Below are 27,072 nucleotides of genomic sequence, written 5' to 3'. Positions count from 1 at the left end.
AATCCACAGTGTAATATAATGAAAAGCATACAAGAGTTGGCTTTCAGTTTCAATAGCACCTCTTACTAGCTGGGTGATCATGAATAAGTCACTTTGCAACTGTAGATTTCAATTAATCATCCATAAAATGAGAGCAGCAGCAATTGTCCTGCCAACTTTTCAGGGCTATTAGGATTGCTGGTGAGATGCTCTCTGTAAAATTGCTTACAAACCACATGTTGCTCTACCAATTCAGTGCAGTGTTGCGAGTGGTTAAAGAAGCAGTCCCATCTCCAGCACACACAGCCTGCATGCCCCAGGGCAGGTCACTGCCCACTCTGTGACTGCTTTTCCTGGTTATAAAATGGACGGGACAGTGGAAACTATCTTACAGGGTTTTCAGGAGGGTCAAATGTGTTAATACATACAAAATGCTTGAAACAATGTTTGAAACAATAATTAAATAAGCAAGCTAAGTTATTGTTGCTGTTATTATCAGCAGTATTTTTTTGTTTTGTTCATTCATTCATTCATTCATTCATTCATTTAGTTTTTAGGCAAGGCAACCCTTGGTCGGCCTCACAGATTGCAAAGACCTTGTCAGCTTACAATCCCTTATTTTTATTTTTATTTTTTTTACACCTATAGCACCTGGTCTTCCTAGGTAGTCTCCCATCTAAGTATTAACCAGGCCTGAACTTGCTTAGCTTCTGAGATCAGATGGGATCGGGCTTTGTTCAGGGTGGCATGGCCATAGATCAGCAATACTGTTATTCTTGTGCTTCCAGATCTTGATCAGGCCAGAGGGTGCCTCGTGGCTGGAAGGTACTGTTCCCATTTCTGTTTTGGCAGCCACCAAGTAAGGCGACTTTCTTCTTTGCTTTTTTCACTCTTCATCTTGTCTTATCTTGATTCTCTATCTATCCAGAAATATAACCCAGATAAATCATTTTATACTGAGCATGATTCCTCCATGCTGAGAGATAGCACTGACTCCACAATTCTATTAGTTAATAATCTGTCATTGCTTTTGAGGGAGAAATCTCTGGTCTAAGTACAGACATGGCCCAGATTCAGTGGGGCTTGAATCTCACACATTTTTGAGGTTCTCTTTAAGTAAAAGAACATGATATTGAAAATATAAAAATAAGTATGGATGTATTTATTCTAAATGAGAAATCATAAGTTATAAATTTTTAAAAGCTAAAAAAAATCCATAAGATCAGAAACTCTAGAAAAATAACATATTGATATTAACTATTTCCCCAATATATTTCAGTAATATTTTCTACATTCTTAGCTATATAAATTTTTTATCACTTCACATTATTTTATAATATTTTCTATAGAAAAAAATAGAGAACCGGGCAAAATAGTGTAGATAATAGAAGCTTCGCTCATCTCTTCTTGTGACCACATCGAAGTTGAGATGGAAACATGGAGTAAACAGCAAGCAGATTCACCTGGGGGTCTATATGAACAAAAGCACTACAACTAGGTAGAGAAATAAGAAATCACCCTGCAATAGTTGGAGGTAGGAAGGGGCAAAAACATGAGGCTGCCCAATCCCTGACAGCTGAGTGGGATAGAGGCTATGGCAGCTGTAGCTGGCAGCTGCAGAAGCCTCTGAAAGGGGCTTGGTCCTCAACTGGACCTTCACAGTGATGGACCTGCTAGCTCTGAGCACCAGTGTCAGGTCAGCAGGGGTCACCAGGGACTTACAGGGGGACACTGAGTTGTTGGAGTGAGGGCTGGAGGTGAAGCTTTCTCCCTGGTAGAAGTGCTGGTGGCATCCATTGCTCCTCTGTTGAGCCCTCCCCTGTCTCAGTGCACGGACACAGCGCCATAGCCGAGATGTCATCAAACTGGATAACAGAGGTTGTTCTGCCCAGAGGATTCCTTGAAACTCTGCCTCCCCAACTTGTTTCCCCACCCAAGCTACATCCAGTTGTGTCCTCAGTAAGTCCTGTCACTTACTGAGCAGTGCCAAGACTCATACTGGTGGCAGCTGACCTTGATTTCTAGTGTGGCTTCTTGAGGCAACTACAAGCACAGGATCTGTTAATTGCTTGCTAAATCTTAACAATTTTCCCCAGAGGGGCGCAGGCTGGGGCTAAACACAGTCCCTCTCAGGACTGTGCTGCTGGACATCTACTACACAAAACCATGCTAATAAGACCTGGAGACTTAGGAGCTTTGATTAGTACATAGAAACAGACAGATGGCTAATAGACATATGAAAAGATGCTCAAAGGCTGAAAAGATGCTGTAAAGGCAGCCAAAATGGGAAAACAAAGACGCAGAAATGATATGAAAGAATAGAACATAAATCAAAGAAAAATGGAATCAAACAATCTCATAGATACAAAGTTCAAAACACTGGTCATAAAGATGCTCAATGAAATTAAGAGAGTGTAGATGAATTCAGTGAGAACTTTAACAAAGAGATTTAAAAAAAAATGTTATATGGAACCATAAAAGATCCCAAATAGCCACAGCACTCTTGAGAAAGAAGAACAAAGTTGGAGGTATCACACTACCAGATTTCGAATTATACTTTAAGATTACGATAATCAAAATAGCATGGTACTGGCATGAAAAACAGATACATTGATCAATGGAACAGAATAGAGAGCCCAGTAATAAATCCATACCTATATGCTCACTTAATATATGATAAAGGAGGCAAGAATATACAATGGGGTAAAGACAGTCTCTTCAATAAATGGTGTTGGGAAAATTGGAAGGATATACGCAAAAAAAGAATCTGGACCACCTTCTTACACCATATACAAGAATAGATTCAAAATGGATTAAAGTCTTAAATGTAATACCTGAAACCATAAAACTTTTAGAAGAAAACATAGGCAGTAAACACTCTGATATTGCTAATGGTAATTTCTTTTTGGATGTTTCTCCCTAAGCAAGGGAATCAAAAGAAAAAATAAACAAATGGGACTACATTAAACTAAAAAGTTTTTGTACAGCAAAGGAAATCATTAACAAAACAAAAAGACAACCGATGGATTGGGAAAAGATATTTGCTAATGATACATCTGATAAGAGGTTAACATCCAAAAATATATAAAGAACTCATACAACCCAACAACAAAAAACAATCCAATTAAAAAATGGGCAGAAGACCTGAATAGATACTTCTCCAAAGAGAAAATACAGAAGGCTAATAGACATATGAAAAGATGCTCAAGGTCATTAATTATCAGAGAAATGCAAATTAAAACCACAATAACATATCACCTCACACCTATCTAGCGATCATCAATAAATCAAAGAACAACAAGTGTTGACGAGGATATGGAGAAAAGGGAACCTTCATTTCTTCTTGGTGGGATCGCAAATTGGTACAGACACTGTGGAAAACAGTCTGGAGGTTTCTCAAAAAATTAAAAATGGATATACCTTTTGATCCAGCAATTGCACTTCTGGGTATTCATCCAAAGAAAACCAAAACAATAATTCATAAAGATCTATGTACTCCTATGTTCATGGCAGCATAATTTACAATTTACAATAGCCAAGATATGGAATATTGGATAAATATGATTGGATAAAGAAATTATGGTTCATAGATACACTGAAATATCACTCAGCCATTAAAAAAGTGAAATACTACCATTTCCGATGACATGGATGGACCTAGAGGTTATTATGATGAGTGAAAAAAGTCAGACAGAGAAAGATAAATACCATATGATTTCACTTATATGTGGGATCTAAGGAACGAAAAGAACAAACTAATCAAAAACAGACTTACAAATATTGTGGATAATTTGGACAGACAGAGGGAAGAAGGTTTTGGGAGGTTGGGAGAATGGGGTGAAGGGTTAAAGGAGTACAAATTTGTTGTTGATAGATGGTCATAGAGATGGGGAGCATGGCATAGGGAATGACATTAGCATTAATATATCGGCTAGATGGAAAACCAGAGGAGAGAAGGAGCAATTAGGGAGTTTGTTTTATAAACTATATAAATGTCTAACCAACATACTGTATACTTGGAGCTAACTTTAAATAAATAAATAAATAAATAAATAGATAAATAAATAAATAAATAAATAAACAGACAGACAGACAGACAGACAGACAGACAGACAGATAGATAGATAGATAGATAGATAGATAGATAGATAAATAGATAAATAAATCAATAAACAAATGAATGAATGAATAAATAAATGGAAATTATGAAAGAGAACCAGTTAGAAATGAAAAATACATTATCTGAGACAAAGAGTATATTAGGGGGAATCAACAGAGTAGAGGAAGAAGATGATTGAAACACTAATACAGAAGATGAGAAAGCCAAGGACACCTAACCAGAATGGCAAGAAAAAGTAACTAAGAATATAATAATGATTTAAGGAGCCTATGGGGAAAAATTAAGGGAAACAACATTTGTGTCATAAGGATACCTGAAGAAGAAGAACAAGAAGTTAAATATATATATTTCTTTATGAAGAAATAATGATAGAAAATTTCCCTAACTTGGTACAGGAAATAGACATACAACCCCAGGAAGCTCAGAGAGTACCCAAAAAAGTGAACCCAAAAGAGGATCACACCAAGACACATCATAATTGAAATGCTAAAGGTTAAATACAAAGAGGGAATCCTAAAAGCAGCAAGAGAAAAGCATTTAGTTACCTACAAGGGAACTCCTATAAGACAGGCAGTCAATTTCTCAAAAGAAACTTTGCAGGACAGAAGATCTTGGTACAAAGAAACTTTGCAGGACAGAAGATCTTGAAAACCTAGGATCTACAACCAAGAATACTTTATCCAACAAAGCTATCATTTAAAGTTGAAGGACAGATAAAGAGCATCACAGACAAAAATAAGCCAAAGGAATTCATGAACACCAAGCCAATATTACAGGAAATGTTGGAGGAACTGTTTTAAGAAGAAAAAACATGTATCAAAATCATGAATAAAGAATAGTATAACTATATACTTATAAACAAGTACCTCAAATGGAAAAGAGTTAAATGCTCCAACCAAAAGATAGGAAAGCTGAATGGATAAGAAAATAAAACCCCTACATATGCTGCCTACAAGAGACTCCCTTCGGATTAAAAGATACACACAGACTGAAAGGAATGGGGTGAAAAAGATATTACCTTGATGGATCTAGAGGGTATTGCACTGAATGAAGTCAGACAGGGAAATACAAATATCTCATGATTTCACGTACATGTGGAATCTAAAGAACAAAATAAACAAAAAAAAATGAAAATAGACTCAGAGATACAGAGAATATTTTGAGGACTACTAGATGGGAGGGGAGGTTGAGGAGACAGTGGAAAAGAGCAAAGGGATTTGGAAGTACAAATGAATAGATACGAAATAGTCATGGAGATATAAAGTGTAGCATAAGGGAAATAGTCAACAATGTTGTAAAAAATATGTAAGGGGGGAAAAGGGTACTCGATTTAGTGGGGTGACCACTTCATGAGTTATAGAGATCTATAATCCCTATACTGTATGACTGAAACTAAGATATTATTGCATGCCAACTATAATTGAAAAAAAAAACTCATTTAATTGTACAATGTAAATATGAACAACTAATTGTCTATTATACTTCAATAAAGCTGGGGGGAGAAATAGAAAAATAATTCAATGTGTTCCCTAGCGTGGTTGATTTTTTAAATTGATAGTTCACAACAGTTTTTTCAGCTTCTCAAACCATGGTTGTTAATGTCATGGCAATTTTTAGGATTTTATCCAAATCTGGAAAAATATCTATCAAATTCCTTTCACTTGTGTGCTAGGATATTTGGAAGAATTTTCTGCAGACTACCCTCAGCTCTTTACCTTTCGAAACTTGTTTTTCCTTCACTCCTCACATATTTCCAATGCTGAGCCCCAAAGGACACATTTATATTGGAGTGTGACTTCTGGGTAACCCTGGGTGTCTCACAGTAGGCAATAGGAATGTTTCTGGAAGTCATCTATACATCAGAACAGCTAGCAAGAATTTAATATGCATGAAAGTGACTATAAAGTGCATAAAATACATCTGACTAATCCCAGATGAAGTATATCCCCAACTCAAATTTCTCTTAGCTAGATCCCAAAAGTGCTTGTGGACATTTGAATGCCACTTGACACGGGGACAATGATGGACATTATGTCAGAATAACAGTGATAGAAGTATTGATTAATTGCACTTAAAATATTTTATTTACTATAATTTACGAAACATATTTGACCAGATGACTATTTTCTTTGTGCCTTTTCCAGGGCTTTGCAAGGATCCAGTCCAATGAATGGCCCTGTTTCTGTTCTCTATTGTGATATAACAGACTCCAGATATGCAAGTGGAGCCATCTTATATGTTTCAGACTCAGCTAAGCCCCCAGCTGAATGCAGCTGATGAATGAGTCAGCTGACACTATGAGAAACAGAAGAACTTCCCAGCCAATACATAGAAATACAAGACACAATAAATTATTTTTGTTTTAAGTAATCAAGTTTTTGAGTAGTCTGTTATGCAGCAAGACAATGGAAATAGACTTCGAAGCTTAAATTTCATCAGCTTCATGGAATATTCACTTCCAAGTATAGAGCCTAGGGAGGAAGGCAGTGACTTTTCCATATGACAACTATATAATAAAGGATCACATGTTGCTTCTATGTGCTGATGATTTTTCATAGTCCAATCACTGACAGACCATTCTCTGCCCTTCCTTGCTCTGCTCCATATCAAGGAATGCTGATCCCACCAACTGCATCATTTTCTTCCTTGCCGACTGGTTCCATCCGTTTTTTTGGCAAATGTCTCACAAAAAAGTGGCTTTTTCCCCTGTTCCCTCTATATTTCAGGGCTGCTATATTGACAGTACTAAGCCTTTCGAACCACAGTCCCTGGCAGGCAGACCCTTTTTCATGGCTCCTGCTCTCGGCTCCAATTATAGCATTTCTTCTCCTTTTTCCTTTAGTTCTAGAGGTGAGAATAGTTTTCCTAAATTGTGAATCACTGGGTGCCTCAACCTTCCTGTTGGATTTCTTTACCCTGTCTTCAAATTCTGAAAATCATCTCTTCATTACCATATCTTCATTTGAACCAGGTGGAATTCTGTTTTCTGCTATACTCCAACTGACATATTCCCCTATGTTAGTCCCGAAATTCTGAATCCTAATCAGCAGAAAGAAAACTAGTATGGAACATAAAGTCATAGATACTGGATTTCAATCTTAGGTTTATAATTTCTTAGCTCGGTGACCTAGAACTAATCAATTAACTTATCTGAATCATAATTTCCTCAACTGAAACCGGAAATAATAATATCCTACTTTATAGGTTTATGTTTGTGGCATTCAGTATTCACCAAGCCCTCAGTCCTGAATATGCAATTTATTAGTCACTGTATTTAAATATATCAGGGGACTGAATTAGAGTTCTTTATCCCTTCTAGAGTTCAACATGTATCAAGACATTGAGACTATAATAAGAGTTTAAAATAATGAAATGTAAGCCTTGAACTTAAATTAGCCTGGCTACCCTTATGGCAAGTTACCAGTGGCCCAGGAAATGATAGCTCAAGCACTAGGAGAGGATGTTAGACAGGCCTTCCTGTTGGTGGACCTGGGATCAGAAAGCAGGGGAAACAGTGGCTCTTTGCTGGGGCTTTATATTGATGAACAAGTAGGTGTGTGTCTCTGCTGAATGAAGACTGGTGGCATTAAAGAGAGTAAAGAAGATAATATGTTTTCAAAAGATCTTCTCTTTGTAATCAGAGGGCCTCTCCAGCTGTTTCTGTGCACTATGCATTATTTATGGCCCATCCAGTGCTGGCATCCTGCTATTCATCTGCTTTCTGAGAGGGGCTGCAGGAGAAAGTATCTTTGACTCAGCAATTTTTAGTGAGATTAAATGAGAGGATGAGGGAGAAAGAGAAGTTGGAGAAGAATGTGTATATATATTAAAAAAAAAGAAAAGAAAAGAAAAAGAAAGAGAGTGAAGGTCAGCCGTGGGTGATCAGAGTTGCTCAACTTGACCTTGAAAGAACTCAATGCCTTAGGAAACTGCTTCTAAGTTCCACTAGATCTGAAAGAAAGGAAGGTATGGGGTTCAGTTATTTAAGTCCCTGCCAGCTCCAGACTAGCAAAACTTGATCTTGGAAATTCATTTCTGCCAGCCTCTAAAGGGTAAATCAGAGGCCAAACTAGTGGCCGCGGGTAAGAGATACCCCATCTGACAACATCTTCACTGTTGGAAAAGGAGATGAACTGGTGGTTGGCCTTGGGAAACTAAGATGTAGAAGTCTGAGCTGAGTGATCAAGCAACACAATCAATTTCCTTATGCAGACTGCTGTTGTGCATGCCATAGATGGCTCTTCTCCCTGGAATTGGGACTTCAGGGCCCTGCATGAATCAGCAAAGATACATCCACCCCCACCCTCAGCCCCCATTTTCACTTTAGCACCTAATTCACTGCCAAGTTGTGGAGGCAACAGAGTCCTGTGTTTCTCTTCCTTTCTGAATACACACAGCGATGCTCTTACCATCATTATCATTATCATCAAACACCAAGTCTTTGCCAAATGTCCTTCATTCTGTATTCTGTATCAAGGAACTAATATCAACTGAGTCTCTAGTAAATGATGGTTTCTCTGCTTGGTATTTAAGTTATGTTATCTAAATTAAGCCTTATAACAACCCTGCCAAATGTTACAATTCCCATTTTCCAGAGGATATAACATGTTCAAAGAAATAAAGTAAATTGCTCAAGGTCACATAGTTAATCATAGACAAAGTGTAGATTACAATCTATTTATAGGCTCTCTGAGAAATAGAGACCAACACCTTCCTTTCTCCCTCACAACCACGCCCCTGAGTTTGCATTCTACCTTGGAGGTCATTAGTCATTTGTAAGGTACCATAATAATACATGCAGTGCAGGAGCTTGGGGCCAGCATGTTCAAGGAAACTAAAACACACATCTCAGCACTGGTACATGACACACAAGACAAGCTTAAATTAAGTCCCAGATTCCCATTGGGAATGGTTGGAAGATAAGATGATCTTCCCTGGTGTCAAAACTCTGTCTGCAGGAAATGTCAAATAAGAAATTGACTAATTGCTAATTTACAGTGTTTTCTCGCCTGTAATACAAATCTTCATTCCTTTTAGGAATTAATGATTCTACCACACACCCTCAGAAATGGACCTGACTTGGTGATCAAAGACCAAGGCTTAGCACTCTTCTGGGGCTCTAGGAAGTTGCTTTACTCCCCATTCCAACCCCACCAGTGACATTCTCCTGGAGTTGCTGGAATTGAATGGGGCAGGGATTCCCAACCCATGCACAGGCCTGCAAAATAATCTATACAAAATGCCTAACATGATACCTGGCACAGAAAGGCCTCTCACTAGTCCTTGTACCCTTCCGTTGGAAGGCTAAATGCTTCCTGCTCCACTGTATATGTCACAGTCTTTACCCCTACTTTCAAGTCAGTCATAGATTTGGATCTTAACTGGCAGAAGTGTCTTTTGATGATGGCCTGGGGGCTTGATACATCCCTGGGAAAAAAATTTGGGGGTACCAGATGAAAATTCAGAAGAAGGAAAGGATCAATTCACAGTTAGTGAGCACTGGTTTGTTGACGGGCTCTATGCTAGTTGCTTTGCATGTATTATTTCATTCTTTTGACAGCTTTCTGAAGTAGGCATAGTAGTCTCCACCCTACTACCCCAATTCACAAGTATGGGTTCATAAGTTATTTATCCAGGGCAAGAAAGATTTTGGTGGAATTTTCCATTCAGATCTCTGATTCCAATGCCCCTCTTCCATTTCTGTTTGCTGTTTCCACTTCCTTTTCATAACTGTCTTTTGGAATTCCATGGATATGGTCCACTGTCTGCAACACAGAAGATGCTTCATTAATGATCATTGAATGGGTGATGAGTGAATGAATGAATCTCATATAAATGTCTGTAAGACTTGAGACCCACACTGGAAGAATAAGAGACTCTCAGGGAAGTGGTTGAGATGACTCTCACTGTTCCTTGGGAAGGGGCAGTGTCCAAGCAGGAGAAAATAAAGGTCCCACAGGCCCCTCTCACTTCTTCTGTGGACAGTCCACATGGGATGACTCAGGAATGGCTAAATTTATTAGCTTCACCCATGCTCCCCACCTCAGCCCACCATCAGCTTTCTTGCCAGAAAACCAAGTGTGTTTGCAAGAGGCAGAACTGTGTCTTCCTACAGCTAACATCTTGGACCGCCCAGATCCATAACTGCCAAAGTTAAAGAACTGGAGCATTTCTTCTCCAATATTTGCATTTGCAAAAGAAAATCAGTTCCTGGGTTTGTGCCAGTCCCATATCTTTCACTGGAATCCTGATAGTCTCACCTTTAAATTGAAAAATCTTTCTTTAGTCTCTTTTTTCTTTTAATACAAAATTTACCAATAAGAAGGATACACTAAAAATATCTCTGACATAAAGCAATTGCTATTTGTATAGACGCCAGGACACTTAACATAATGCAGGGAGAAAATTAGCCTGTAATCACTGCTTTCTTTTGGATCTGCTTTGGATGTATTTAAGCCCAAGAGACTTCCCCAGAGAGTGTGCCCCTGGGACTCGGTTTTTTCTCCTATCATTACCTTTGGTTTTGTTGTCTCCAACAAAGAAAATTAGGGCACCGTGACTATTGAGATGCTTGTGTTCAGCCAGTGAGATGTTCATACAGAAAAATGACAGTCACTGCATATGATTTTGGATGATTTAATGGCTTGAATTATCTTGCCGGTCTGTGGAGAAAATGCTAAGGCTAGCAGCACCATGCGAACATCTTCTCCTTGTTCTGCCTATGGCCAGTCCTTAATTGCCAAGGGCAGAAGACAGACTCTGCTTCCCCCACTGCCCTTTTGTTGGGTCCAAAGAAAAGGACCAAGTAAGTGGAGGAGACCCCCAGCCATCTGAGACTATTATGCAGGAGGAAATGCAGCAGGAAGAACTGCAGCTGTTTCTCTGCTGATTTTTCTCTCTTGACAAAGGGCTCAAAGTAACTGTGTATAGAGTCAGGCGTGTGAAACTTCAGGGTTTTCACCGAATTCCTGCCTCTATTTAAGAACTTAATTTCTACTTTTGATATATCTCCTTCTTCAGCTCCCCTTTTATAAAAAGTCCCACTTCTACCTGGGGATCAAGGTGCTTCCTGTGAACTTTGTAACCATGGACAAGTTAGTCACTCTCTGGCTCTAGACCTCAGTTTAAAAATTTGTAAAATGGGAGAGTACTCTCTCCTCCTGAGAGTTTATGTAAAGCTTAAGTAAGAACATATGAGACTGCTGTATAACCATGGAGACTTCTGTCAATGTATGTTATCATAGACAGCATGGAGTTTTTTGATATTTAGTACTTATTAACACATTCTGCTTTTAAAAATTCATTTAGGGAAGGTAGCACCACAGAACATGTTTCCAACTCTAAGGTCAAGAGGAGGAAGAAGCAAAATCACTGTCCCTGTTTGAACTTCTCTCAAAGCATTAACGTCAGCTTTCCATTTAAACATGTGAACTCAGATGATCCTGGAACTGCATGTGACCCAGTCTCAGAGGGGTCTCTTCCATGCCCAGGAAAACACTTTAACAGTCAGACATAATTAAAACTAATACCAGTGTTTATTTGTATCTCCAAAAGTACTAAAAGAGATCTGATTGATAACGATCAACCAGCCCTCTTAACATTCACTTTTCCCTACTCCCTTATGCTTTTTCTTTCTCACACACAAACACAGCTGCCTTGAAGCTTCTTTCCTTCCAACCCCCATGCTCAACTGTCCCCAACAAATCGCGCCCATATTGAATTGTACTTTTCTCCCTTTGTCCTCTGCTCTGCCTCTGATTTTTCTTCTCTCCCCTGAATTTATACCCTCATCTCTCCTATTCTAGTTCTGTCTCTATCTACCCAGTTTCCCAAATTTGCATCATGAAATCTTATCACATTAGATTAGCTTATGGCAAAGGTAAAATTCTCTTTTGGAGGATACAAGGAATAAGGGAAAAGAAGAATCAAAGCGGACAGAAATTGCATTCCCTTTGACAGTCAAGTCAAGGAGGAAGACTGTGAAGATTCACATGTTAATAATTCTTGTCATCATCAAAAATGACTGAGGACACATTCTGGAGTGGTTAAAGATTCTACTTCAGCTCATCCAGAAGTGTGTAGAGAATGGAATGTGAGCACCAAACAGGTGAAAGCAAGAGGATGTCACGCTTTTGTCAGTCTGCTGGATGAAAACCAGAAGCAATTTTTGCCCATGAATATGCATCATGTATACATCTTAGCTATCATCAGCAATGCTCAGCAGATGGCTGGTATGTTTTGAGATCTGGTGCACATTATACCTGAATATTGTGATGGGGAATCAAGAGCTGGACAGAAGCTGTCAGAATGCATAACACATCGTCTGGGGGAGTGGCAATTCTCCATTACCCTTGGTCCCAGGGACAAAGGCCATGATTTTATAGAATATAAAAAGTGGCTCTAATGAGTAAGACATGCAAAGGGGCTTGACCATTCATGGTCATTAATGCTCCCTTTCCTGGGGCCATTAACCTCAGGTCCCTTGGCCCAGTTCCAACTAGGTTAATTGCATACCACCTCCTCAAATTATTTTCTTGCCCTGACAGCTGTATTCAATGTGGTTGTAAGAAATGTTAGCAGCATCTGTCTTCATTGTCAACCTGAAGAAGATGCCCTCCTTATTGACTCCCATATTTTAGCAATTTCCTTATGAGCAGGAGAGCCTCGGGGTACTTAAAGTGCTGCTGAGGAAATAAGTCTTCTTTACTACACTTCCTTCCTAATAATGTTCCAGAGAGGTAGGTAAGACATCTCCTACCTAAGAGGAGACTGCATGGCTGTATTTCAAGAGAGAAGATAGTATTGTTAATGATGCAGAGTTCCTATTGATTGTTGTCAAGATAACAAAAGGGGCCACAGTCACTAGAAGGTGCAGTCTGTATGGCTACGTATGCTGAACTAGGGTTGATTCCACTGAGACAGGACCCTGTAATCACATTTCTCATATTGTAAAAATGTGACATAACTTTCATCACTTCATCACTAGTCTCATCAGTTACAGTCCGAATGCTAGCTGCTTCTAAAGTTCTCCCTCTTCTTCTACCACCCATCTCCCTCACTGTTCACATGCCTTACATATTTCCAGTCTGGGATCAGTCCTATGGCTCATCTTCTCCATGTCTCTCCCCAGAAAGCTGAACGCGGCCAGAGATAAAATTCATGCATCAATGTGGACTGGAGTCACACACTCTCGTGGTCTTCAAGCGCAGAAGATCTGCGAGGAAGCTTCCAAATCAACTTGTTGTCTCTGGTCAGTTCTCTCTCCACTTCTGTTTACTTTCACTATCCTACTAAATATTCATCCCATGCCCATACTCTCAGAAAACAATCTTTCATCCAACTTCTCTAAGAAAATTGAAATTATCAGGCAAGCTCTACTCAAATTTTTATCTACCTTCCCTCATTACCAAATTCTCTATATTTGTGCCCATTCCTACTCATTTTATCATTTTCTCCACCAAATATTACCTTACATATAGCCTTCTGATACAACTAGTACCCTATCCACTTCACCTCTCCATCCCCAACGTACTCCATCTGCACATTGCAATTAATTTGGAAACCCCCCATCCAATTTCCTCCTAGATTTCCAAAGGCCACAGTATTTTTTCAGCCCAAATTTTGCACTGACAGAATATATTACAGCTGCATCGAGCCAAGATATAAAGTGAAAAGAAGCTTCGGGGGATAGAGAGAAATTAGTTTCACTACACTGAGGAGATGGAAGCAGAGCTGACTGCTCTCCCTGGCCACCACAGCTCCCTCCCACACCGCCCTCTCCCAGGAAAGGCTGGATGCCCTTTATGACTCTTTCCTCAGGTTTTCCGTTTTGGAGGCTCACTGCTATTTCCCACAATCTGCTCTATAGGAATCCCTTTTATAGTACTGCTTTATTTTAAACCACCCTTATTTTAGAAACTGCTGGAGCTTAGAAACCAATTTCTATGCTTATTTCAAAGCATTTGTGGCATTTAGGCAAGTTGTACACAAGCTGTATGGGAGTTTCATCATGTGAGACCCAAACTCAGTTTGCTCAGAGGGAGGGAAATAGGCAGGGTCTGCATGATGTTTGCACTTGGTGAAAACTCCTAGCATAAAACGACAGCCTTCAGTGGATAGAGGAAAGGTATGCCAGGGTAGATAGTCACTTTTAGAAGCAAACTGAGTGGTCCTTCAGTAAAGTGGTGGTGCATCGATATATCCTACTTAACAACACCTTTGCAATCATTTCTGACGACGACCCCCTCCCCGTTACCCCTCACCCTGTTCCAAGGCCAGGACTAGGTTGAGGCAAATGAAGCACTTGCTTCAGTTCAAAAATTAAGAGAATGCCATTAAAAAATAGTAATCATAATAAATAATAATTTAATGCAATTTATTCAAATTAAAATTATACAAAAACATAATGAATAAACTATCAAAATTTTAGATAAAACCAGTATCAGCACATTATCATGTTGAGTCATATTGGAGCCAGAGGCAAAAAGAAAAGATCAATAATACTGATCTGTCTCTATTAAAATTTTGATATTTTGTTAATCATGGGGATTTTATTTTTATCATTAATTTTGATTTTTTAAAAAATACTGCATTAAAATATTATTTGTCTTTATTACTGAGTTTTGACACCCCGTTGAATTCTGTGCCTCAATTGCTTCACTCTCTTCTGTTTTCCAACCTTCACAAAGAATCGCCTCCCAATTCTTTTTTAAATCACCCCTTCCCTCCGTATCTGCTTCCATAGGCCTAGTTTATTTCTTCGTTTCTTTTTTGCATTTATAGTCTTCTAGTTGGTCCACTAATTTTCATAACTACCTCTTTCCATATTGCAATTCCACTTTCCCCCATTCTTTAAGAACTGTACCGAGCTTCCCAGGGCTTATAGTAGGGAATTTATGCCTTTAGTGGCCGCAGTTTCATTTTTTTAAAATTATTTCCTCATCCAGGCTCCTCAACTAAACCATCAACACTCATATTATAATGCATTATACCTAATATCTCACAATTCCCCGAAACTCTCACACTCTCTTCCACCCTTCTTACATTTTATTCATGCTGTCCTCTCTGCCTAGATCACTCATTTCTTCCTTCTGTCTGGAAAATGTGCCCTTTGTGCAGGCTTCTGTTAGAACACACTTTTCATTGCACTGCAATTGTCTGTTGGTACATCTGTTTCCTCCACCAAGCTCTAAAATGCGTGTTGAGGGCAAGGAGACTTTCTAATTCATGTTTATGTTGAAGGCATATGTGCTCCAAATAATTTTAATGGTTATACAAATGAATTATGAATAATTGATTAATTGAATTATTATGGTTAAAATGCTTATAAATAAGCCTTTATTAAGCTCCTTGTTTTACAAAGTAGAGTGCAGGACACCAGTAATCAGTGATAGATGGTCTCAGCAAGTGAGTGTTCATGGTGAACTCCACAAGTCCTGGAGCTGTTGAGAACCTGCCTTTTATTCCTCTCAACACATGAATAGCGTAGAGTAGACACTCAATAAAGAGCCTTGCTGAGTTGACATGTAGATGATGGATTATGTGGAAATGCACATTGTGGTTTCCACAAGGTTGCGATGCCCACTTCCAGTTAAAAATTATTTCATTGGTTAGAACTAACAATCTTTGAAATCCCCAAGAATAGCCCCAATCAAGAAAGCCATTTCTAATTAAAAGAAATTCTATCTGGAGTAAAGGGATTGGGGCTGAGTATCATAAGGCAAAAAGAAATGTCAAGTATCTATAGTGTTTAGACCCTGAGATGACTCATTTGCCTATATGTTGGACTGAGTGGGCATGGGAAAAGCCTGGCATTTGTTTAAAGTGTTCCCTGCTAGACTCTCATAGTATAAAAGAATTGTCTTTACTAGAGGGTCTTTAGGTTCTTGCTTCTCTTTTTTATTGTCTTATTAATTTCTCTTTGGGGGCAGCTATCTTACAAAACTGGCCCAGACACACATAAACCCTCTGATCAACACTTCTAAACTTGTTCTCCCCTCATTGTTTTGGGACTTGTAAATAACTGAGAATGATTAGAAAACAAAGACTGGACTTGTCACAACTATGAGCAGTGTATCACCTATTTTCCAGGTGTGTGCCAGATGGCCGGTCCACCAAGTGGTTCAGAAAGGCATTATCTGATTCCCACTATGGCTCCAGGGCCCAGGTACATGATCAGCTGTGATCCTGTTGGTACCTGGTTTTAGAATCCCAACTCTATTACTCACTTGCTCTCTATTTTAATAACTCATTAAATTTAATATGCCAGATGTATATAGAGTCTATAGTTTAGCCTAATAAAGTGTTCCCTAATCTTAATAAGGAATGAATTTAGTATGAATTTTCTGAAAGAACATGCCATGGGCAGGAACATACATAGGGCGGAAAGCTAAACAGTAAACTATTAATATAGATTCAGTTAATTTAAACTATCTTAGACCAACTAACAATAGGGAACATTTTTTCTCCTTTTTTTTCCTTCTTTCCTTCCTTCCTTCCTACTTTCCTTCCTTCCTTCCTTCTTTCCTTCCTTCCTCCATTTATGCTGAGTACCTACAATGTATTTAAGCAGGGATTATTTCCATATTGATCACCAATATAGTCTCAATAGCATAGTCTGTGTAGCAGATAGATACTCAACACATGTTTATTGAATATGTCTTTCTCTTTGTGACTCTTTCTTTTTCCTGTCTTTTGATGGTAATATAATTTCTTCCTCACTCTACCTTCAACAGCCTGTAGGGTACCGGGTTCATTATCTTTATCTTTCATTTCTACATCTTAGACATACATTGGTCCATATTTTAAGATCTCATTAAACAACTAATCTATATTTGTCAACCTTTAAAAAAAAAAAACTTTAACATAAGACTGCATGAGCGATGATTCTGTATTATTTAGGAAATCTTTTTTATTGTTTATTTTTTTCAGTGACTTGGGTATTACTTGAATCCTATCTTACTGGATCATCCACAAGACTTAACTAAGTTAGATCTGTGATGTGGACTGTTGTATTTGACATTTTCTCAGTTCTCTGTATAGCAACATTCCTCCCCCTTCCTCATTGCAATTTTTCATCATCCCATGTCCTGTTTCATCAAAGTCCTAACAGTTAGCTAACTGCCATAACCCCCTACCCATAATATGTAGGTGCTGATAAAGATTTAAGTGACTTAATTCCTCCCAGAAAAATTTATAGAGGACACTCCAAAAACAAGAAGACAAAAGTGATGAAGGGAATGACCCAAAATGAAGTAATTTTAAACAATCAAAAATAACTAGTGAGTTTCCTTAAGCCCCACTATTCAAACTGCATAGGTGGGCACCTATTCTGTCTACTTACAAGTTTGGGCTTCGCTTGCCAAATGTATTACCTGTGTCTATGAAGGACTGTGCTCAGCCAATAGAGAGGATAAACAAAAGAGCTAATGGAATCAAAGACATGATGGAGGGAAAAAAGTACAGGATGCTGCAGGTAGAAAAACATTCTGAGTGGAGGGCTAGAAAAGATGTAATTATGATAGGCTGGGATAATTGAAAGCAGCATAATATCGATAGAACATAAAGAGTAAAGATAGGCCACAGGCTAGAGACATAGGCTAGGGTCATATAAATTAAACCTGTCTGTTAACACAAAAATGCTTACACTTGGTCTGATTGAATATGAATACTCACATAGACAGCTCAATATTTTGGAAACATTGCTCTAAGAGCAGTATGGAGGATATGTTTGAGTAGGGTAGGGAGTAAGCAGAGTGGTGGTCAAGATAACAGATAGGAGGCTATTGTAGTCCAAGAATGATATAAAGAGAAGCTAAATTAAGAGTGGCATCAGGGATGACAAAAAGGAGATATCTTTGAAATAAAAATTTCAGGACAGACAACTGGTTGTAAATGGAACTCTGGAGAAAGACGAATATTGAAAAGTCCAGGTTCCTGGCTGGGCAACTGAGCAGATGGAGATGCTACAAATCAAGAAAGAGAATTCAGAAGAAAATAGAGTAGGAGATAAAGATAACGAATTCAATGTTGAATATAAAGAATGTGAAGCATATGGTGCCTGGGAGGCATCCAGGTGACTGTCTAGCAGACAGTGGATATATAGGTATGGAACTCAGGGGCTAGAAATAAAGATTTGGGAATTATTAGCATATAACTGAAACTTTAAAATATGATTACAAATGGAAATGTCAAGGAGAACATGTCAAATAAGAAGTGAGCTAAGTGTGGAACTCAAAGAAACCGACCACTTAAGGTGATAACTGGAAAAGAAAGGCGGGCACCTATCCTAATAGAATCTTAAGGAGAAGAGTTTCAGGATGGAAGGAGTGTTGTAACAGTTACATCAACTGTTACAAAAAAATGTGTGCGATGTAAATATGTTCAAAGGAAAATCAGAGACGTTCTGAAAGTGTGTTGTAGTTTTTTCATGTAGGAGGTCAACAATTCTGACTTTAACAAGAGCAGTTTCAGTGAAACAGTGAGACTAAAAGCTAGATTACAAGGGGGTAAAATATAGGGGAGTTGGGGTACGGTGAAGTGGTAGCTGAAGGAAACTGGACTTTGGGTGGTAATCACACAATAGAATATATAGATGTCAAGTTATAATGTACACCTGACAATTATATAATTGTATTAACCAATGTTACCCCAATAAACTTAATTTAAAAAATTTAATTTAATTTTAAAAAAATAAAGGCTAGATTATAGTTGATAGAGAAGTGAATATGATGTAATAAGGTGAAGACAATGGGAGTGTGGACTGTTCTTTCAAGTAATCTGGATGATAATGAAAGGAGAGAGGTAAGGCAATTATTAGAAGGGGATATGTGTTTAAGATTTATTGTTGGTCTAAATTTTTAAGGAAAACTTTATAGGTTGAAAAAAAGTAGGTTGAGACAAAAATGTCAAAGGAAGGTAGAGGTTGAAGATGATGCAGAGAGAGGGAAGAGATGAATGGACCACAGTTCCAGACGAGATGGGAGCAGGTGGAATCAGTGGCAGAAGTGGCAGGATCAGCCTTTAGCAGGGAAAGGGAGACCTCATCCTCTGAGATCAGAAGGGAAGAGCCAGTTATAGCTATGCATAGTGAGTAGACTGCAGGAATGCTTCGGTCTGAAATAACCACAGAAAGAATGAGAGAATGAGCTGAATACATTCCATCACACCGCCATGCGATATGAGAATGGCCACTCAATAATGTTAGCTTCCATTTTCTCTCTCCTAACTCAACTATGTTCCCAAGTCTCTCAAAAACCTTACAGCCAGAAAATTCTAAGTAATGTCTAATCTCTAGTTTTTCTGATAAGATTTAAGCCCTGACCATACCAGCCTCTTTACTGAGAGGATAAATGACATCCTTATCTGTGGCATCCCCAGGTACTGCAGAGAAAAACCGAGCCCCTAATAGGGAATGGGAAACAAATCAAGCGTCTGGTGAACACACTCTCAGCCACTGATTCACAGCCCCTCCCTCCCCCATTCAGGATCCATACATTCTGCTCATGAACTCCATTAGGAAAATTTCTTGTAGTAGTCAGCAAAGCATGAGAAAATTTGTCTTTTGGCATGGAGCTACTGTGCCACAGCCCCAGGTACTTACTCTTGCCTGCTTTGGCCTTGGCAGTGGGTTAACAGTCTGCTGCCTGCTCTTGCCACTGCCCAGCCCCTACCCCAAAATGATCAGGAATGAGAGGCTCACTGTTCCAGAGCATTGTGCTGATGCATTTGGAAGCCAGGTGTCTTATTAGATGAGTTAATGTTTATAAAATGTTCTGAACACAGCTTAGGATATAGTAATCACCATATAAATGTTAGTTATTGTTATTAGTATTATTACTGCTCTTCATATTCCCTACTGTACCAAAATCTACTTAATGCATATAGTGGAAACTCAGATATTTTGCACATTAATTAATCAATGTGATATAGAGGAGCTTAAGAAAGGACTGAAGACTGACTAGCTGAAGCCCTGGCATGTGGTAGAATTAATATGGGATTTGGAGTCAGGGAGACGTGGATCTGAATCAAGATTCTATTATTTATTACCTGTTTTTTTAGCCTCAGCTTCTTTATCTGTCAAATGGGTATGTTAAACACTACCTCAGAGAGCTAAATGAAGGAGTAAAATTACATATATTTATTGCCAGATGACCATTAGTTAAAAAATTGTTAAGTTCTCCCTTATTTTTTTTCCTTCCCAGATGAAGAAAGTAGTGCGGAAATTGTTTCAATAAATGGCTATACCTTCCTTTTGGCACCTAACATTTGCTCTCTTGTATTTTGTGATTATGGCACTCTCCAATGTTCTTCTCCCTTATTAACCACTCCCCCAAAACTCATGCACACACATGTGCCCACACGCATGCACATGCACACGTGCACACACACACACACACATACACACACATACACAAGCAATAAAATGTTAGGTTCCCAACAAGTTAAATATGTAAGCCACAACAGCTGTTTTTGTTGATGGGATTAGTCCTCTTCTAACTGCATTCGAAGCTCTAAGTTTCTTTCTTTTGTCCCTGGTCTTCCCTGACACCTTTGCGATAGTTTTCTGGGATGTGAGTGATGTCTAATAGCCTTTCCAGGGAGTGAGGCATACCCAATGCAGTTAAACAAAGCAGAGCTGGCTTCCCTTATGTGCCACCCATTTAAATACCCACACATTACGCACTCAAGGGAATCCCGCTGATGTCAACAGAAAGAAGAGTCTCAATTACAGCCTCTGACTTAGGCAGCCTATTGTTATTTATAATACACAGCATTCTGACTAGGAAATCAAAGAAGAGAGAGGTGCCTGGTGCAAAGTGCAGCCTGTTAATTAAAATGTCTTAGTTTCAGGAAGCTAGTTAGAATTTCCAGCCATTACATTTCTGGGCAGGACAACCATGTTCCCAGAGACATCTTTGGATAAGCAAATTTTGATTCTCTCCCTTTCCAGTCATTGGTGGGAAATGCTCATTCACAGGCTGATACTGCTGAGCATTCAGGTGGAAAGACAGACAGCCAGGAGTCTGTGTGAATCCCCACAACCCCAGGTAGCAGAAAGAACTTCCAAGGCTAACTTCTTTACCCTTTAACACAAGAATGAAGGCAGGCTACCCTGAAGACTCTGGAGCAAACATTTTCCCTTGAGGACAGAGCAGACTTACTGGCATGTTTCTAACACCAACTAACCAGCAATCATTAGAATGTCCTTAAGAAAGGCAAATTCATTTTAACGCTAAAGTGGCATCTCATGCTCATTCCGTAAGTGTCAATGTAAATGTCATGTCCTCAAAGACTTCTTCCTTCACCTCCACCCTGTCCCCTGGGGTAGAATTGGGTAGGACTCCCAGTTATATACCCTGAAAACACCCATTAATTCTCAGTAGCATAGGTCATTATCATAATTAATTAATGCAATATGGTATAATATCAATCTTCCCCCCATATATGATCAATTCTTCATGGGAAGAGACTGTGACTATCTCAATACTGGCTATTTCCCAGTACCTGTAATGTGTCCAGCATACTGTATATACTCCGTAAGTATCAGATGAATGGGGGAATGAATTAACCTTGAAAAAACTTATTTGGGAAAGGTAAAGAGATACGCAAAACTATACATTGTGTTGGGAGGAAGCATAGAATTGTTTTGTGGATTAGCCTTTTCTGTTGGATACCTGGGTTACAATTGCCCTCCCCACCCATCACCCCACACACCATTGATTAGGAATTTACAGCACTTGTTCAAATAATGTTTCTGTTGGATTCAGTTTGGTCATTCCAATTTGATTTTTTTTTGGTAATTTACCAAGCATTTATTACGTTCCCAGCATGGTGCTAGCTTTCAGAGAATGTAAAAGTGTATGGCAGAGTTCCTGTCAACTCTGAGATATGATTTCCTGAGGGAGATGAGATTTTGACTCTGGCAGCACAGCATAGCTCAGAAACAGGTTACATGGTATAGATGATACAGGCTGTGGAAGTTTGGAAATGCAAGGGTTAATAGACATTGCTTTTCTGCTTCTCCCTCAACAAAAGCTCCTAGAACACTGGCTACTTTCTCTTTTAAGTTCATTGGTCTCTGGCCTTTCTCTTTCCCTCAGGACCCAGTATAGCCCTGCTGCATGCAAATGACTCGCCAGTGTTCTCTTGGTGCTCTGACCTTGCACTCCTTCCTGCAAGCCACCGGGAGCAGATCTGACTCTAGGATGGGAGCCCAGAAGAACTGGAGGAGCCTTTCAGGGCAACTTGTACTGGTTCCCACCACCCAGGCTTTGAACTTGCCATCCCTTGTTGTGGCTTTGGTTTTTTTTCACTTTTCTACTCTCCCAGGGACCCATCTGCTTTCAAGATAGTTGTAACGTGTGCCAGTGTGAGGGTCTAGAGGAAATGAGATTGATTGCTCTCTAGTTAGAAAAAGGAAAAGTGGTAAATTTTTATGTTTAGAGAAAGATGAGCTGGTGAAGTACAGCCAGGACACTTTGTCCCATCTTTTATTTTGGAGTAGAAAATGGCTAATACAGTTAAATAAAAGTTTATCTTCTAAGGCACCTCCTTGCTTAGGGTTTAACTCAGACTCTCAAGTCCTTTTGCCTTGCGAACAACTGAGAACTCTCTTGGAAGGAGGGCATGTGGGCTGGCATCCTGCTTTTCAATCACCTTCTGACCTTGAGCCAATTGCTGAATAATTCTTTAAAATAGGGACAGTGATCCTGGCCCTACCCATTGGGAATAATATGAGGGTTATATGGTCACATGAAATGAGATGTAGACATGAACGGGCATTGCTAGTATAAAATATAGATGTGCAAGCTGTTCATACTGCTAATAGTCTTCTCAGTTTTCACCCTCTAATTTTGTTCTCATTGGCATCACACCATGGAGAGGTATGGAGATTTAGGGAAGTGTAAACATGGACCTGATTCACAGAATTTCCGAACCAAAGTAGACCTTAGAAATCATTGCATCTCATGTTATAAATATGACACACAGACAAAAGCTAAATAATAATACTCACAGGTACTCAGTGTTTACTATGCACCAAGCTCAACTCTAACTTTTCTATATTCAGTAACTCATTTAATCATCAAAACCATTTCCATGAGGGAGATAGCGGTTATTGCTTCCATTTATAGAGGAGGAAACTAAGGTCAGTTAACTCCTCAGAGGTTAAACTGTGGCAGTATCTAAATCCAAGAAATATATGCCTGAATCCACACTTCCTACTATTATAGTGAATTGCTGCTTAGCAACTGGGGTCAGAAGAGGTGTGGGAAACTTGCCCAAGATAACTCAGCAGTTAGGAATCAACCTCAGGTCTCCTGATTCACAGTCCAGAAGTGTGTCTGTCTACCTGGATGTCAGTAAAAGGTAGGGTTCACATCCTGGCTGGACATGTAGTAGTGGGAATTACCTTGGGCAAGTTGCTAGCCTACCTAGTATTTGGTTTTCTCCTCTATATAAAAGTGTCATGAAATAATATCTTCCTCACAATTTATTGTGCAAATTTAATGAGAATATATGTAAAGCACTAGGAAGAGCCCCTGGATATGGCTGCTCACCAGATAGTAGCCATTACTGTTTCATCATGCTCCTTCTTTCAAGTGGGTTTATTGAGTAGAGATATGGCAGCACTGTGATGAGACTCAGAGGGGCTGGCTGTGTGTTTGCAACAGACAGCAGCAGCCGGCCCTTCCAGGATAAAGATGAAAAAATAAAATAGAATTATTTTATTTTAGAGCCACAGACAACCTAACCCTTTATACCTACTCTCACTTTGGTATTTCATTCATCCCCTCTGCCTTAAATGGACAGGAGCTGCCTCACTCCTCAGAGGATATCACTGCCTCACTCCTCAGGTCATCCTTGCCCATCTTGGCTTCCTAGTGCATCCTGTGATAAGTTCTGACAGCCAAGTTTGCCCTATCAGCTGCCAAAACACAAGGTTCCAAAGCAGGGAAGGAGCTGCTTGCTTGTTCCTCCCAAGGGAGCTCTGGAGATATGAAAACTTTTGCAATTACTTCTGCCTACTCCAATCTCTCTCCCTCTGTTAACAACTCAACAGACATCTTGTCTGTGTTTGATAAATAAGCTTCTCTATTTATTCAGGGGAGTGAATTTGTAGCTATTATGATTCAAATGACATTGACATGATATTTTCTCTCTCGTTTCCCCCTGCTGTTGAATCAGAAAAAGAAAATCCATAGGAAAAAAAAAATCACAAAAACCCAAAGCAATTACTCTGCATATCGTTCCATGAAATAAATAAATGCATAAGCCAACTCTCTTTTGGGGTGGAGGTAAAGGAACTAATAAATAATTTAGAAATCATTGCTGCTTCCTGGTTCTCAGAGATGCAGCTGGCATGTGCTCACATGAGGCACACACTGCATTCATTAGAGCAACATCGAGCAACATTTTAATTCCTCAACCATTAACATTATCTGCAAGAGGGGCTGTGCACACAGTCAGATCCCGGGGATGTCAATCAACCCATTACACAGCGTTGGCTTCGTCATATGGGGTGTTACCTCTCATTAGGTTGCTTGAGTCAACCAGTCAATCAGATGCGACTGAGCAGATGGGCAAGAAAGGAAGGCGGGCGAAGTGCAGGACAGGCTGGAGGTGCAGCAGCCAGCAGAGTGAGCTCTGCACCTTGGGAGCCATTGTGTTAAATGCCCGTCCTGTTAGATGGGTTTAGATTTACCCCATCTCTTCCCTTTCCCCAGCCGTGCTCATTTCAAACTGTCCAAATGGCTGACTAAAGAGATATCTGTAAAGTTCATGATGCCAAGATATGCTAGAATCTTCTCTAATATCTAATCCCACAGGCAGAGGGAACATGAGAAAGCTTGTCATCAGAAGACTTCTCCACCCAGATTTTCTAGATTCAAGTGGTCTTGTGGAGTGGCTCATAGTTGGAGATTCACAGACTCTCTAAGGACCTGCCAGATCTTTTGGTCTCATGGGTTTCAACTTTTTAAACTGTGGCCCTCGGTAACAAATTTATATCATAACACTGCATATACACATGCCACACTTCTGAAACAAAATGCTGATAAAATATCTTTATGTCATGCACTTTGAAAATTCTATTCTATTTTATTTTTTTAAAAAATCACAGGTGGAAGCCACTAAATTATTTAATAACTCTTATGAGCTGCAACCTGCAGTTTGAATAACACTGATTTAGTCCAAAAAATTAGGTATCTAAGGTTTATGAAAGTAAGCAGACCTATAGTTAGGGTAGGTATCAATCTTGAAGAAACAGTACACAACCATTTGGGAAAAAAAAAGTCATAATGCTCCGTTCTAAAGTGGCCTGTAACACAGTTCTGCAGTGCAGTTGAATTTCTTAATTGTGTAAAACAATAACTAGAGGAGGCGTGGCTGGGCTGATGGAGTCCAGGGTATTTCTGGAGAAAGCTGGCCTCTTGATGCTCCTGACTTGCCATGGGAAGGATTTTTATGTTTCCCTGTGAAATGGGAACCTCCAATGATATGCTTGTCTGAGTTACAATACTTATCTGAGTTATCTGAGTTACAATGTAGTGCCCCTTGGAACTTCGCTCCTTCTTTTCCCTCTCTGACCCTCTTTTTCTACCTCTTTACCCCTAATTTCCCTTACTTTTCTTGTGTCCCTCCTTTATTCTCTTTCTTCCCTATCTTTATGAAGAATAAATTTATATTATTTAAATATATTTAAAATTTTCTCATTCATCATTCAAAATCTGCTAAAGCAATTCTTCAAAATCCGTCTAGCCAGAAACCTCAGAGTTGGGTTGAGAGCCATAAATGGTTTATGTGTGTATTTATGTGAGTCTCTTTGTGTATGAGTGTGTGCGTGTGTGTGTGTGTTTGGGTGTGTGAGAGAGAGATAAGCTGAATGAGTAAGCTGATGATTTCATTCTTCCAGTAGAAGAAGTTGTGAAAGTATGACATTGAGAGAGGAATAAACCTGCAAATCCTCAACATTAAGAAAATAATTTAAAAATAAAAAGAAATTATCGCTTTGTTATTTTGCTTTCAAAAAAGCTGTCTCCCTTCTAAGTATATTAGTTTTGCGACTGCAGTGAGTTGGAGCCATGATACACTTAACCACCTAATTTCAATGGAAAGGATGGAATGTGTAAAGATAGAGGTTAGCAGTGCTGTAAATTTAAGTGGCACCTTCCTTGTTGAAAGCACATTATAAATACTAACTAATTGTGCTGCACAATATCTGAGAGAGACAGAGAACAAGTGGAGTGGTTCTCATCTCTGGGGAGATGAGGGAGAGCTAGCACACAGCCTGTAGGACTCCAGGGCAGGGTGAAGTCCCAAGAGCTGAGATTAAGACTCAGCTGCCACTTTTTCCAAACCTATACAACTTCTTAAGCCTTGTGCCAGCTGCAATGTCTATTTTTACATGTCCTAGTACAGGTTACTTAAGTTCTCAGAGAGTAGGTTTCCTTCAGTATTAATTGGAGATAATAACAGTACCTACTGCTGTAAGAATTAAATGAGATACGGTTTGCACAAGGCCTGGAATTTAGGAAATATTCACTGACTCATGGCTGTACTATCAGCTTGGAATATATCCCACATCTCTTGTTCACATTTCTGTCTCTGTCTTCTCACTCTCTTTTTCTTGCTCTTTCTCTCTCCCTCACTTTCTCCCCTGGGCTCCTTTCATGAGCATAATCCTTGGCTGTCAGTGCTAAAAACCACTCTGAACTGGCATCTGGAATATCAGTGATATGTGGGGGCAATAGATCATGCACCTGCTCCCCTGCTGCTCGTCTCTCTACTGAGTGTGTTGAAAGTAATGACTTTGGGCAACAGCTTATAGGTTCTTGATAGACATACATCCTGCTCTGTTTGAAACTCCTACTAAATGATGGCTACCTCCAAAGGGTAACTCAAAGGGCTATGCCCCTGGTAGTCATCAGTTATCTGTTAGTTGTTAGCAACCATCAGGGCATCCTGTTGTGGCT

At 39.3% G+C, this 27,072-nt stretch overlaps 1 protein-coding gene, 1 long non-coding RNA gene and 1 pseudogene across 5 annotated transcripts in view; all 3 read right to left on the bottom strand.

Annotated features, from left to right (window-relative positions):
- Positions 1-27,072, bottom strand: part of NTM (neurotrimin) — a 902,803-nt gene that overhangs the window by 790,403 nt on the left and 85,328 nt on the right. The gene's annotated exons all lie outside the window — the stretch shown is intronic.
- Positions 619-738, bottom strand: LOC120615694 (uncharacterized; annotated as a pseudogene).
- On the bottom strand, positions 6,807-20,425 carry LOC120615659 (uncharacterized). Its single transcript, XR_005656329.1, has 2 exons — positions 19,701-20,425; positions 6,807-9,864 (listed from the first exon to the last, which is right to left on the bottom strand). It is a non-coding gene; the product is annotated as an uncharacterized LOC120615659 (long non-coding RNA).

The sequence above is a fragment of the Pteropus medius genome, unplaced genomic scaffold, assembly GCF_902729225.1.
Source record: "Pteropus medius unplaced genomic scaffold, Ma_sr-lr_union100, whole genome shotgun sequence".
Classification (NCBI taxonomy): Eukaryota; Metazoa; Chordata; class Mammalia; order Chiroptera; family Pteropodidae; genus Pteropus; species Pteropus medius.
Note: the sequence above shows the minus strand (reverse complement) of the source record. Positions and strands in the feature narration are given on the sequence as shown.